General features: G+C 32.3%; 1 long non-coding RNA gene across 1 annotated transcript in view; it reads right to left on the bottom strand.

The window, feature by feature from the left end:
* Nucleotides 1-15,000, bottom strand: part of LOC149135448 (uncharacterized) — a 109,300-nt gene that overhangs the window by 51,371 nt on the left and 42,929 nt on the right. The gene's annotated exons all lie outside the window — the stretch shown is intronic.

Raw genomic sequence — 15,000 nt, 5'->3', positions numbered from 1 at the left:
GATTAGAAATATTAAATTAGAAGTAATTAATGCAAAGGAAATTAATTGATCCAAATCAGTATTCATTTATTTTCGCTGGAGAAACACATCAACTGCATCTAGTTGAGATAATCTGATATAGCAGATTTTTTCTGATGCAATGATAGATAGTGACCCAAGGTGGGGAATTCATCAAGGAAACTTTGTTTTAAGGCTTTGTTGTAGCTAATGCAAGCATAATATTAGCATACATGTAATATGATAGGCGTATTTAACGTGCGGTAATGTGTAACATATACTATATATTTCTCTATAAGAGTAATGACAAAATGATCGAAAATTTGTGTTCGACAGTAGAAACTTCGACACATAAATGATTATATTCCACCAGATTAATTAAAGTACATCCTTCATTGTATTGTCGAAATTAAGATGGAATAATTACAGCGAAAATAATATAAATTGTACATGATTTTGTGTACGATAAAGAAATAATTAGAAACTAAATATTACATTTCATAGATTAACAATGACAGATTAGTGAATGTCAAGGGATATAATATGAGCTCATTAAAGTAATTTACTACAGATTAAAATGCCAGTAAAGGGGGATGTATTTCGTCATTTACAGAGATTCAATAAACATAATTCGGAATTACTATACGTTGACCGCGATTGGAAAGACAATAGCCGCTTTGGCTGCCAAACTAAGTACGTGCCTCTTGCCAAGATTAAGGTGTGTTCCAAGATATTACAAGGGACATTGTGCGAAATGCAGGCGCCACAGTGGAAGGTGAAGGCGGCTACTTTCAGTAAACTGTTATCTCCCAACTATAATCTAGTTGGTATTATTATTTTTAGTGACTTTATTCTTAGATGGAATATGGTAATTACTTTATATTTTATGAAACTGTCACATGTATCCCGGACAAGCTCATATTCTCTATGTGTGAACGTGCGTGTGCATGCGTCTCAGCGTTACTGTTTGTAACTCACCGCCGCTTAACAATCGGTGTTAATTTGGCAGTACGGCAAATAACCATTAGACACAATAAACCATTAGATAAAATAAACCAAGGATAGAGTCTGTTTACACATTTAGTATGATTTACATATATTATTATTATTTAAAACAATTGTTTCGGTCCCAAGCAACTTTAAGATTCATAGGTTCATCGCAGGAACCTGGGGCAACTGAATCCAGTGGACAGAGCACGACTTGCAAGTTTCCTGTAACGAGCGTTCGATACTTGAAGTTGCAAGTGACCGAATCAAAGTACTTTGTATAACAATGATAATAGCAACTACTACTAGAACAACAACAACAAAAACAACGGCAGCAACAACAAGAGCAACAACAACAACAACAACAGCAACACTGACAACAACAACAACAACAATAATAATAATAATACTCAGCAGCTTTTGTAGATTGGATAAAACCTGAATTGGTAAAGCTAGACTAAAGTACTAAGAAGGAATCAAAAACAAATGGAGGTAATCTTTTGGGAGGGTCGGAAGATATGGCGCATCACAATTCTATATTGTAAATCTATGGATGGAGGCCAAATATATATACTCGTATATGCAACTACTTACCATGGAATACTTGATACCGAAGCTTAGACTGATCACTTAATTTATGTGCTTGGTGGATAGAATCACGGAGATCGTAGCAGACGAAATACCTCAATAAACTGCACCAGGATGCTCTTGTCACGTGACGTCGGAAATATCTGAACTGTGCAGTGGAAAGTAAAAGCTGTGTTCGTTTTTCTAATAAAATATCAGTGTTAGATTGGATACACAGTTTACATTTTTATATTAATACATTTTCTGTCGTATATATATATATATATATATATATATATATATATATATATATATATATATATATATAAGTTCAAAAGAACAATAACAAAAGAACAACAAAGTGAGGACGTGATATGGATAGTATTATTGGACGCTCAGGAAAGGAAAGAGAGAGTGTAGGGCGTTTCGGGCGTAGCCCTTCGTCGGAAAGATGGAAAGTTCGGAGAATGGAAGAACGGAGAAAGAGGAAAATGGTACCGATGCCCACGAGGTTACATTATGGTAGCAAATCAAATATCTATCTATTGTGTACCGAATGCAGGCATAAAAAAAACATCTTCAGAGGTGTTTTAAATTTTGTTTGATTCACAACCACAAATTTTTTTGAATATATATATATATATATATATATATATATATATATATATATATATAAATACATACATACATACATACATTAACGGTTTCATGAATTTCTTACCTCCATATACCTGTTATTCTCCCCAGCATGTAGTATGTTTCAATTATGTAATTATAATCACCCACTAATCATCCATTCATTATGTTATTAACTATATAATGATGATCTAATCATGATCTGCATCCACTATGCGAAACAGATTGTGAACAGATTATATTTTTAGCTAAGGATAATAATCAATTTACATTTAAATGAATTTTGCATTGACTACTGTTGGAGTGGAAAAATGAGCAATGTTCGTCTGTCGTCCTCCATACGTTTAAGTATGGAAGCAAATCAAATAGCTGTCTATTGTGTACCGCATGTATGCATAAAAAAATTGAGATGAGGTGTTTCAAAATTTAGTTTGAGGTCACGAACATTCCCTTCCTTAAGATATACCTATAATTTGAGACTTCCAATAAGAGTGAAGCAGAAAAAAAATATATAAGATTATGAGATCAATTGCAAAGGACGAGAAGAACACTCTTTGCTGCCGTGAAAATACATAAAAAGAGTAGCATACGTGTTATAGCGTTAAGAAAATATTATACGTAGTATATGTCACCCAATGCATTTCGTGTTTATGCTAAATGTATCGCTTATATCAGCCTACTTTGCTTTCAACCTATTTTTATTAGAATATATGAAATAGATGCGCTTAGGAATGGTTGTAAGATTTTTCTGGCTTCTTCATTTCTTGACGAGCACCGCATTATATAATTTTAAAGATATGACGCACACATTTATAATATACGTAATATTGTGAAAGCTGTTCGTTATTTCGAATGTGCAGTTTATATTCAGACCTGTTCATATAGCACTTATTACAAGGAGAATATATTTGAAAGGAGATCTTGGATTTCTTGATTCCCAAAACAATTATAGATATAGAACTGAATTATAGATTCTTTTTTTTTTTTCACAACGTTTGCAGAATTCCGATCGAAATGCTGCAGACAGCATGTATGCGGGGTAAGCAAATAAAATATTCCAGAATATGCCGAACCAGTTTCAAAACGCAGAAAAGTTATCCTGTATACATGTTCAGTTTAGAATCATTCTGCTGTATATTTCTATTGAAATCTCATAAAATCCAAAATTAGTTGATGGCTTTTGATTAAGCTAATAAAATAATTTCTTTGCAACCGTGTCGTATAACTCACCCATTAAATTTCAATTTCTCCATCGAATACATCCGCCATTCGTATAGTTATATTGGAAATGTGAGCTAAGTTTTCAGAAATCTATAAACGATTCGTGATGACTAACTCCAAAATATGGCATTGCTTTGATGAACTAATTAATCAAGAAATTTTGTGTCGTCGAACCACTCTACAAAAAGAAATTATGTTTATTTTAAGCTGCACACTATTACCCAAATAGATGAAGATACATTTTCTAATGCAGTATGTGATTATTTACGCAAAGAACATAAAGGACACGATTTTCATAGCTGAAGTATCTGCCGTAATAAATCATTTTCAGGATAGATTATAGACTAACAGCAGCAACCGCTTCAATAAATTGCATAATAAATTGTACATGAAATACAGCAACAATCGTTTTCTTCCTAATTTACACTCTCAATCAAATTTAGTCACAACGAATTTTCAGAAATATATATTATGCTTATCAAAACAGATCTAATGATATAGCTACAATTACACGAGAATATCGGTGAAGGAAACAAATTGTATAAAATGACCAGATCTTCTTTTGATAACCAGCATCCAAGACATGAATCATGTGACAAACTTTTTTTTTATAAATACCCCTGAATTTTGCTTTCGTTTGAAAACATGAAAAAGTAATTTTTCCCGATAGTTTTGGAAAACGTTCACAATTCTGAATTGGAAGATGTCGCATTTATTTTGTGCTTACTTTCTATATGTTTTATTTATGTATTGTTTTGTGTATACTTTAGAGAACATCAACAATAATACTCGTAATTTATAATTTGACTTTATATAATATATTTGGTCATCATATTAATAGTGCGGTGTTTTTCAATTGCATGAACTAAAAGTCGGAGGCTAACAGGATAAACTACCTGCATCAACTTACCTCAAAAGCATGTAGTAATTTTACCTTCTTACTCTTTGTCTAAGTTTTGAAGAGGGAAGTTTGATTTTAACAGTCATTTTTCAAAGTTGTAATAGAAGTGACAAAGGAGTATATTCGGCATATTTTACTTTATGAGTTCAAAAATGCAACAATACTACGAAAAGTGCGAGCAATATTAATGAGGTATAAGGGGATGGGACAATGATCGGAAGGCAGGATCAACAGCAAACTATAACCTACGAGCCGCAAACTATAACCTACGAAACGATCCTCGTCTTGGAAGATCTGTTGAACTCGACGAGGCCGTCCTGAAAACCTTGGTGGAGCAAAATGCCATTGTAACTGTTGAGAAACTAGGAGAGACGCTTGGATTTGTTCAATATGAATACTTGATCAGAACAGTACTGGATGAGTATTTGTCGTCACGGAGAAGTGAATTTTGTTGATGAGAGGCCTTGCACGTGTACCAGAAAGATGGAAGAGCATTGTAGAAAATGAAGTAGAGAATATTTTCAATTGAAAAATAGCTTCATCTTGATTTTGAGAAAATAAATGCTAAAAAAACAGTATTATTTATGAGGCGACCTAATATATTAATACAGTCTCCATTTTCCTTCTTCCAGGGTATATTGGCTCTGTTACTTTTAAGTACATACATGTAGTTATGTCGAGGAAAGCAGTATGTCATCAAATTCAACTGCACATTCCTTCGCTCTAACACATAATCACACACACATTCATATATATATATATATATATATATATGCACACAAGCACACATACACACATATATACATATATATATACATATTTATACATATATATATATATATATATATATATATATATATATATATATATATATATATATATATATATATATATATATATATATACATACATATATATATATATATATATATATATATATATATATATATATAGAGAGAGAGAGAGAGAGAGAGAGAGAGAGAGAGAGAGAGAAAGAGAGAGTGAGAGAGAGAGAGAGATTTAATCAAAAGATTAAATGTGGTACTTAAAATGTTTGAGGCACCAGAATTTGGTAGGATAAAAACCAAAAACAAAATCAAGAGATTTGGTGAATAAAATTTGAAGGTTTTTGCAAAAACCACGAGGAAGATAAGAAAACATACCATCTCGACTATGCTGCTGTTCCACAGACAAGTGAATCAAACAATAATTTAAAATCTAATTGGATGGATAGTAGTAATTTCAAATTTAGAGGAAGGTAGGTTAAGTAGTGGTGGACACCAGGTTAGGGGTAAATCAAGCCTGAGGGATAAAAAAAAAAAGGAAATGGAAGGACAATACCTTAAGGAGTGGTAAGAATTTGGAAAAAAATTAATGTAAGGGAATCAAGGTCAAGGTATTAAAGAAATATATCTATTCTACAGTATAAATAGAATAATACAATGAAACACTAAATAACTAAGTTGAAAACTATAGCGAACAATAATAATTAGAACAAGATAAATATATCCAGTTAAAATAAGATATAAATTAATGTGGGGTAGTATTATTTATGAGTAAAACTATAATATTAATGGCCAAAATCCAAACAGAAAGAAAGGGGGGAAGAAGGAAGAGGAAAAAAGGGAGACGAATAAAGTTAGAAAAACAGAACTAAATTAAGAGAATTAAAGCTAAGGTTTTCCAAAAAGTGATAGATAGAAGAGACTTAGAATAACCTAGAGAAAATGTAGGAAAATTATCAGTGGGTTGGGAAAGGTTAAAATGTATTCTAAGTATATATTAAAAGTTATAACTCAAATAAAATAGTTATTAGTCAGGGAAATGAGAGAAACTAAATTTAAAAAAAATAGCAAGATTTACTTTTTAAACAATATTTACTTTTTAAAATATTTAAAGGTGCGGGAGTAACAATGCACACATAGAACCCTAAGGTCAGATCTATTGTTAATTAGATTAGGATTATCCTTAAGTTTTAAAATTTCGTAAATTTCCATAGAGCACAGTCCACAGCCATATCTACTATTTCTATAAGGTTGTGCTGTTCTGACGATTTCCCATTTAAGATTAAAATCAATACCGTTTTCCTTCAATTCCCAAATTTTATTAGATAATGATGTACTATTGGCTTTATGTTTAAGTCTAAATGAAGAAAAATGGTTATGTAATCTTTGTTTATGGATGATTGTGCAACCAACATAAATGTAATTATTAGTTAGAGTAGTTACTGTACATTTATAGACTATATTACGGCTTAAACAACGGCGAGATACCGGACAGTGGGCTTTAATTCTACAATTGCAATTAAGGGGCTTATTAGCTATATATATATATTGCTATGTTGATTATTGATACAAGTATCTAAATTAGTTACATCAATATTGCTGGTTGTATTATTAGATATGCAATTGATATTGTTTGAGCTAGGAAGATTTATGTCATCAACTATGTTAACAGTTGAAGTATTAATATGTTCATTAACATGTGCATGATTATTGGTTGCGCTAGTGTTATTAATAGTTTGGTAGTTATTTGTATTGTTATCAATAATAAGACAATTTTTATTTTCAAGGGTCCGAGCTAGTTCAATGTTTTTTTTCTATTTAACTTATTGATAATAGATCCTATATTGGGTAGGGTAGAGTATGAGATACGGATTGTGTGTTGAGAGAAGATTTTATAATATCTATGGTTGGGGTCGAAATTTGTTTGTAAGATATCCATAAACTTCTTATAGATGTTTGTAGATACTGCATAGTTGTAAGGGATGTTAAGCCATATAGAAGATTTTCTTCTAAATTTGTAATATCAAGGGTGTTTGTGGTTATCATAAGTATTTGGGGTTATATTATTGTTTCTATTATCATTGGTAGTTTTCTTATTAGGATCTATTTTGTTATGTAAAGTAATTTTCCTATTTTTATTTTTATGGTCATTATTATAATTTCTTAAGCTAGGTATTTTATTGGTGTTAATATTGTTGTGTAGGCATTTATTAGATTTTATTAGATTTTTATTCTTATTGTTTAAGCAGGATAGGTTATTATTAGTAGGTCTTTTCTTACCATTATTTACGATAATTAAATTTTTATTATTGGTAACCTGCAGTCCAACACTACTTAACCTACCTTCCTTAAAATTTGAAATTACTACTATCCCTCCAATTATATTTTAAATTCTTGTTTGATTCACTTGTCTGTGGAACAGCAGCATAGTCGAGATGGTATGTTTTCTTATCTTACTCTTGTTTTTTGCAAACACCTTCAAAATGACTTTCTAAAATGAAATTCCATTATGCAGCTGAGGAGAACATTTTCATTGTACATTCTGTGGTGTTCTCACTACGTGAATAAATGGAGCTTGTACGAAACGTACGTACTGCTATAACCTATTGATTTTTTGTTGCTTAACTTCAAATATATATATATATATGCATAAACAAATATATATATATATATAAGGAAAAAGTCAAGGTAGTAAATGTTAAAATAATTTTATTATAAAAATCATTTTATTACCGGTTCAATTCTTATCCTCTGTTCAAACTTGTTTTGTATTGCAAAGAATTGAAGGTATAGCGAATGGTCCTTAGTTTTTCGGAACGTGGATTATCAACACAGATTCTACAATTTTATCCAGTATTGTTGGTACTTTTTTTTTATAATCATGTGTATAGGGAGCTAACCAAGATTACACAACGCATTCCATATACTTAAAGAAACACATCTTCAATACATACTCACACACAACATATGCACTGATATTTAAATTATCACAATACATTCTTTTTATACATGGAAGCCTTGTTACGTTCCGGAATAATCTTTTTAAATCCTATGATCATGTAAACCTCTTTTTCGTTAATATTTTCGTTACACCTACACCAAAATATTATTAGTTGTTCTAAAAGTTTTTCAATTGTACAAAGAAAGCATATAAATGTGTGTGTGTGTGTGTGTGTGTGTGTGTGTGTGTGTGTGTGTGTGTGTGTGCCATGGTGTGTGGTAAGCGGTGAGTAGAGAGCGTAAAATTATCCCGTGTTGCGGAAAGATTTTCTACAAACAGACACAAACAAATTGGATCACCGCTCACGTGCTGAATACATAGAAATATTGAAAGATCACAGCCAAATAAATGATGTTCGTACCTCTGATTTGTTGTAGCATAAAACGTACAGGAGCCTCGCAAATTAATATTTAATAAAACGTTATATAACATGAAATATGCAACAATTATGCCTATCAATCTTGTAAAATTCATAAAGCATTTAGTGGCCTATACAGACAAATGAGTGATCATTACTTTTTGTTTTAGAGATATTTATTGATCGTTGCTACCTGTATATTAATTGTATAAGAATGCATTTAAAACAATTTCAAATAAGTGTAATCAACTATATTAAATCATAATGTGGGAAATAGCACGTAGCAAATAACATAGACGTGAAGAAGGCCTTGGAATATTAATTTAATCAATCAAAAATATTACTTCAAGTACTGCATGAATTTCTTTAGCTAGATATTATAAATTATGCGAAACAAATACTACATTCACCTTCGATATAACCTCTGCCTAGTGAACATTTATGCTATGATAATAATTCAATACAAATAAATATAAGAGGCAATATTTGCATAATACCAGTAAGCGTGATCATATGTGTGTGTGTGTGTGTGTGTGTGTGTGTGTGTGTGTGTGTGTGTGTGTGTATGTGTGTGTGTGTGTGTGTGTGTGTGTGTGTGAGCGTGTGTGTGTGTGTTGTGCGTCAAAGTTTATGTGCATGGGTGTCCGTATGTGTATTTGAAAGTTTTTTGATTTTGTTTTTGTCGCGTGTGTACTCTCAATTCCAACTGTGATGTCACGTTAGTATTTCATATAACCCACGCAATTCTTTGATACAACGAAGCATTTCCTATCACCAAACTTGAAAGCCTCATGAAAAATATATGTATATTTCATCATGAAGAATACTGAAAATGGTGTGTGACATATCTAATGGAGCAGATTATGGCAAAAATTAGGCGGCAAAAGAAATTTTATCAAGAAGACATTTTGTTGGAGTGACAGCAATACATTAGAAGTTCCTACGTTTCACGGCATTCCATGTAGATTTGAATCAGATTAAATTATTAGAGAATTACAGGAAAAAAAAAGAAAAATTTTAAAACCTAAACAGTAGAGAAAAGTCATTTTTTTCAAATTCCTATTTGATGTGTCAATATCAGTTAAAAATAAGACCTTTACACTAACAACAGTAAATTCTCTGAAAATATCCGATGGATATACTGCAAGATTATTAATATTAGACTCCCGTGAAACATCAATGTCAGGAAAATATACGGTGAGAACAAAACGGCTATAGGGAAAACACCACGCAGAGTGGATAAAAGATAGCACAACACTGAACTATACAGTGGTTAAACATATGTATATAATATATCTCTTTGCCGTAGAGACACAATTTGCAGTATTATTTCTCGGAAGGAACAAATGGTTTCTAACAAGGTAATGCAAACCTTACACCAAGATTCAGATAATCCGTCTGTCCGCCATTAACTATACATATATTTACATATAAGTTTCGCATAGATTGATTTTTTTTCTACATTTGCTGAATGTACTTTAGACGGAGAGATTGTTTCTTAAAACTCTTATGTATTTATGTACCAATGCATAAATGTGTGAGCTTTTATGATTTGATTTAACACACCAATAGCTTTGTGTCGAACCCATTTTAGCTGTATTGTTACACTGTTGTAAAATCATCTACAGGAAAATAATATAATTCTTATTTTATGACTACCATTGTCTCCTAAGCATTAACTTATACTGACAAACGTATGGTGCTGTCTATCAACAGCGAGACTTATGTCTCTCATTTCACACTTCTCTTCAGAGAATGGTTATTGCATATTATTTTGAGAAGGAAAGTAAGAAAACATATCTGAAGAAACGAAAACGAATATGTTATTTTTTCACATTTGCTATAATACATGCAACAATCGACGAAAACATGGTGTTTTTCATGTGTTCCTATTAATAAACAAATAATAACAGAGATCCACTAACACATTGAAATTGTAATCACTTTTTATTCCTGCATTAAATGTTATGAAAATAACTGTTCAATAAAATATTTTATACGAAATATATACATAACACGTGCCGATACAAATGCACACAAACCACACACACACACACACATACACACACACACACACACACACACACACACACACACCATACATATGTGAATGCATGCATGTATATATACGAGTGTGTGTAGAGTGAATGTACAACGAGATACAAATATACGCCCACAAACACACACATATTCATATATAGACACATAAAAAACGACTCATCACGTGATAGATTTCTCAAGATATAACCATAACTAGTAACACTGCTAGAGGAGACGTAAAATAGCGTTATGCTTTCGTTGAGAACTAATATATCTGCAATAACTTTCTAAGCAGAAGAACGTGTTTGCTTTAATGCGATTGCTTTCTCCATGCATATCAAAAGAATATTATATAAGATAGAAAATTTGAAAAAAAAAAAATCCCTTCATGCTATAAATTTAAATTGAATTTTATATATATCGATGACTTCAGTTTACGATGGAAAATAGAGAAATGTAAAAGAAAGCAATATATTTAGTGGAAAAAAGTTAACAAGCGTTTATCACAAATAATCACAACCATATATCATACCCAGAACGGATATTCTTCCTACGAAGTGAGGCAAAATGGAACACAGGGATAAAAAAATTCACACGCTCTCTCAGACACACATGTTACATATACGAAGATATGCGTGTATATAGATGTACGTGTGTGCGCGTGTGCGTCTGCGCGTGTGCGTCTGCGCGTGTATATACACCATACGCACAGTGAGCATTTATATATATATACATATAACTATAAACTATGTGTGCTGAAACGATCCTGGCTTTGGGTAAAATAACATGAAGACGTATCGGTTAATTATGATTTCCGTCGATATATCCCCCTCTAAGATTCATAGTTTTATTGCGGTGGTGCTTCAGGTATTCTAAGCCCTGTGAAAAAACTCACACATTTGGGCTCTGTCCAAACCTTTCACGATGCTGTTAATGGCAATGACTTTTCAGCAGCCCTCGTCTATATATGTTTATGAAAATATACAGACATATATGAATGCTACAAATATATGCACACATATGCATGCGTATAAACACTCTTACACACGCAAAAAACATCTGTGTATGTGTATGTATGTGCATGTATATACGTTTGGTACTAGCATCAGAACTCTATAAGTTTGAAAGATGGGATTTTGGCACTGGCTCACGATAAAAAATATCCATCGTGTAATTTGGTCAGCTAATCCAAGCTCCCAGCATCATCACCTTCACGGATTCATCATAGTTCTAGTAGCGATAGGAAAAGAAGGGACGAGGAGACGTATTCAACACGGTGAATGAGGCATGTACATCCAATGTATTGAAATATTAATAGCGGCTCGGGTGCAATCCCTAAATTTTCGTAATCTGGGATCATGCAACTCTGATATACGAAGAAATTCGCATCTATTTACCACGAATAATCCAACCAACATAGGGGAAATTAGCACAGCACTTTCCGAATTATATACACATGCACACACACACAAACAAACACACACGCACTGCGCACGCACACACGCCCGTGTGTGTGCATACATATACATATATATATATATATATATATATATATATATATCGTGGCACTCCGTCGGTTACGTCGACGAGGGTTCTTGTTGATCAAATCAACGGAACGGCCTGCTCATGAAATTAACGTGCAAATGGCTGAGCACTCCACAGACACGTGTGCCCTTAATATAGTTCTTGGGAGGGTCAGCGTGAAACAGTGTGACAATGGTGGCCCCTTGAAATACCGGGACATCATACATATATATATATATATATATATATATATATATATATATGTCTGTAGAAAACAATTGCATTCTCACTCAGGAAAGAATAAATGGGAGCTGGATTTAGGGATTAAAATGCGCCGGCGTTTAAAAGAGAATTGTATTTTTTAAATCTTTTTACAGATTTCTTAAAGTGTGAAAGCAATTTCGACAATTTTAATTTTTTCCATTGGTAGATATAAAAGTTTAGGAGAGGTCGAAGGTAAAGGAGGAATATACATAGGTATATGTGTGGGTTTGTGGGGGGGCATGTGTGTTTATGTGTATAGAGATGTGTGCACATATATAGACGGAAACACTTACACACAGAGAAACATGCACACGTACACGCACGGTCGTACGCATGTGTTGAAAAAAAAACGTAATCATTCCTTTTGAAATTGATTGGATCATCCCGCATGCTTATGAAATTAAATCCTCAATTTGAGTTGCGCCCTTACTTCGGTCATGCTGCAAATTAGAAACATTTAGCTTATCAAATTTATGAGGTGCTACGATTGTAGAAATCATTTGAATTGAATCATAAAATGTGGCATAAACAAAAATTGAATGTGTTCATATAATGCCTCGATGAAGAAATAATTGTTATTGTCACAAATGGATTTACTTAATTACATTCATAGAAAGACGACATAGCATAGCTAACGCAACACTTCTGATTTAAAATTGGCATAAGAGAAATTGTTTCAAGTAGTCAATTTGATTTTCCCCTCTGAAAATATATAGATTTTATTGAAGTTAGAAAATATATAGATTTTATTGAAGTTAGAAAATATAATTAAAATTTAGATTAAAAAAAAACTGAATCATTTTAAATTTTATATTCTGAACGAAAGAAGTAATCATTAGCATTCAATTAATTTCAAATTACAAAATATTCTTAGTAAATTGCTGGGACAAAATTTCCATTCAGTTCATCACGGCAATTACAAGTGAGGGCAAATGTTAATGTACATGCAGTTTTTGTCAAATTATCTCAGTCTAATAGTTTAGAATAGAAACCTTTATTTTCTGTAAATGTATTATATGCAACATTACTTTCCCAAGATCCTTTGCTAACGTATGGTAGTTCCAAAATATTATAGCATCTACAACGAGCATATACAACGAGCATATACATACGCTTTATAACAACGAATGCAATTTTTCAATGATTAAGCACAGCTCAACTTTATCCCTATTCTCGAAGTTTTATTAATAACAGTTAACATTAATATTTAGATATTTTACCCTCTCTCTGCTGCATATTTCGTGTATAAAAACGGATAAATATATACCAAATCGCACACAACTGTGTATATATAATCATGTGTGTGTGTGTGTGTGCGCGCGTTTGTAACGTGTGTGCATGTATGCGTACGCGAGCCCGTATATATATATATATATATATATATACACATACAGATTATGATGGATAAATTGTCCTGACGAATGCTCCAATACGAACGTTTCAGAGAGTTTGGGTGTCAATATGCGGACAATGCAATCTCAGAACACATACCAGAGTGACAAAAATCCAACATCCAGTCAACATCACAGTGCTTGGAGTGATCACTGGTAATGGCATCGTTATGTCTCCATTCATCTTCCCATATGGCCGCTGACTCAACACGGCTGCCTATTTCAAATGCCAGGATCAAAAGGTGGCTGCTGGAGGACACTATGTTTGCAATAGGACTTTGCACCATACCACAAAAACCAAGAGATATTCCTTCTTGGGCCCATTGATGGTGATAATATTGTGGATGTAGGTCCATGTATTCCATCGTCGGCGAGAACATTTAAAAGTTCCTCATTGTGCAGAGCTGGGAGCTGTGAAGTTTCTTACAAGGAAATTTCTAAGATTCCTATGTTTTGAAAGACTGGAGAGGTGGCGTGGGAAAGATAGGGATGGTTGTTGTCTCAGAAAGAAGAATTCCAAAGTTGTGGGTGTGCTCGTATTTTAGAGACAGGATGTACGGGTGATAAGTGAGAGAGGTTGGAATCCGGTCGGTGGAGTTGCGTGAAGACGGCAGTAGGGCTGCTGTGTGATTGATGGCTCGGCATCGGTAGAGTTCCGGATCGACAACTGATGGTAAATAGCATCGATTCAGAAAAAAACTGCTATGGAACTTGTAGTCCGAATCGATGCTGCAAACTCGTCAAAGTCGAAGAAATTGAGAGAAAGGTATGGCAGATTTAATGTGTTTGAGGTAAGAAAAAGAGTAGTCAAGGTAGGAGTGGGAGTCAGTGGTACAATACTTAAATGAAAAGAAGTATTTGTTACATTTATGTATGGTACCAAAAATTCTTTATAAACATTTATTACTCCCTGCATTCCATAATCTTTAAACGAAATGTCTTTCTACATTTTATTATCCGCATCTATATTTTTGTCTATACTTCATTATATTTACCTATATATATATATATACATATATATATATATATATATATATATATATATATATATATATATATATATATATATATATATATATATATATATATATATATATATATATATATATATATATATATATATATATATATATATATATATATATGGGTATATAAATATTGAAAAAGATAAACAGATTTTGACATGTACTCACAATTTAGTATAAGATACTTCCGTTACTTTCTTATATTCAATTACACAATTCTACATTCTGTTATAAATGGATGATATTAGTTGTCTAAGTTTATAATTCTGAGTTAATGAGCGTTTACTTTTCTTACCAGGTGCA

Source organism: Octopus bimaculoides, chromosome 5 (genome assembly GCF_046866305.1).
Source record: "Octopus bimaculoides isolate indiv1 chromosome 5, ASM4686630v1, whole genome shotgun sequence".
Taxonomy (NCBI): Eukaryota; Metazoa; Mollusca; class Cephalopoda; order Octopoda; family Octopodidae; genus Octopus; species Octopus bimaculoides.
This window is presented reverse-complemented; position numbering and strand designations above follow the sequence as displayed.